Source organism: Salvelinus sp. IW2-2015, unplaced genomic scaffold (assembly GCF_002910315.2).
Source record: "Salvelinus sp. IW2-2015 unplaced genomic scaffold, ASM291031v2 Un_scaffold2354, whole genome shotgun sequence".
In the NCBI taxonomy this organism is placed as follows: Eukaryota; Metazoa; Chordata; class Actinopteri; order Salmoniformes; family Salmonidae; genus Salvelinus; species Salvelinus sp. IW2-2015.
The window spans coordinates 13,875-15,856 of record NW_019943679.1 but is presented as its reverse complement, the minus strand read 5'-3'; positions in this window follow the sequence as shown (position 1 = coordinate 15,856).

Here is a 1,982-nt window from a genome sequence, read left to right as displayed (position 1 = left end):
GCAATGTCGGAAGCTGTATAAAACAATAGACTACTTAGTTTAAATAACCATATGGAAGTCTGGTATAAAACAATAGACTACTAATTTAATGGCATGTGGAAAGTCTGTATAAATACAATAGCACTAGCTTAAATACATATTGGGAAGTCTGTATATGAAAACAAAGCGACTAATTAAATAGGCATGTGGAAGTCTGTTATAAAACAATAGACTACTAGTTTAAATGACATGTGGAAGTCTGTAATCAAACAATAGACTACTTAATTTTAAATGACCATGTTCGAAGTCTGTATAAAACTGGCTACTAGTTTAATGGGATGGTGAAAGTCTGTAGTAAAACAATAGACCTACTAGTGTAAATGACATATGACGTAAAAACAATAGGACTACTAATTTATCATGACATGTGGAGTCCTGGTAATAAAACAATAGGCTCTAGTTTAAATGGCATGTGGAAGTCGTATCAGAACAATTATAGACTACTAGTTAGAATGACATGGAAGTCCTGGTATAAAACAAATAGACTAACTAGTTTAAATGACATGTTGGAAGTCTTGTATGAAAACAATAGACTACTAATTTAAATGGCATGTGGAAGTCTGTTATATAAACAATAGACTTACTAGTTTAAATCGGCATGTGGGAAGTCTGATAGATAACAATAGACCTACTAGCTTTAAAGTGGCATGTGGAAGTCCTGTATATAAACAAAGACGTACTATTTAAATTGGCAGTGGAAGTCTGTATAAAACAATAGACTACTAGTTTAAATGGCATGTGAAGTCTGTATAAAACAATAGACTAGACTATTCTTAACTGGCATGTGGAAGTCTGGTTAAAACAATAGACTAACTAAAGTTTAAATGGCATGCTGGAAGTCTGTATTAAAACAAAGACTACTAAGTTGTATAATGGCATTGGAAGTCTGTATAAAACAATAGAAGCTACTAGTTTACAATGGATTGTGGAAGTCTGGTATAAAACAATAGGCTATAGTTTTAAAGTGACATGTGGAGTCTGTATACAAAAATAGACTGACTAGTTTAAATGACATATGGAAGTCTGTATAAAACAATAGGCTCTAATCTTAAAGAAGATGGAAGGTATAAAACAATAACTATAGTTTAAATGGCCCCTGCTGGAAGTCGTATAAACAAGATAGACTACAGTCTTAATGGCATGTGGAAGTCCCTGCTAAGTAAACATAACTACAGTGTGAAATGGCCATGTGGAAGTCTGTATAAAACAATTAGACACCTAAGTTTAAATGGCAATGTGGAAGCTGTATAAAAACAATATGGGCTACAGTTTCAAATGACTGTGGAAGTTGTAATAAAACAATAGACCTATAGTTTAAAATGACATATAATGGAAGTCTGTATAAACTAATAGGCACTAATTTAAATGGCATATGGAAGTCAGGTATAAAACAATAGACACATAAATTTAATATGACATTAATGGACAGTCTGTATAAAACGAATAGGCTACTAGTTTAAATTGACATATGGAAGTCTGTATAAAACAATATGACTACCAATTTTTAAATGACATAGTGGAAAGTCTGTATAACGATTAGACCCTACCTAGTTTAAATGAACATGTGGAAGTCTGTATAAACAATAGACACTGTTTAAATTGAACATGTGGAAAAGTCTGTATAAAACAATAGACTACAGTTAAAATGACATAATTGGAAGTCTGTAATAATAAACAATAGACGACTAGTTATGAATGACAACTATGGAAGTCTGTGATAAAACAATAGGCTAACTAATTTAAATGAACATAATGGAAGTCTGGGTATAAAACGAATATGACTACTAATTTAAAGTGACATAAGTGGAAGTCTGTATAAAACATAGGCGTGACGTAATTTAAAATGGCGATTACTGGCAGTCTGTATAAACAATAGACTAACTAGTTTAAATGCGCATTGGGAAAGTCTTATAAACATAGACCTACAGTTTAAATGACATGTG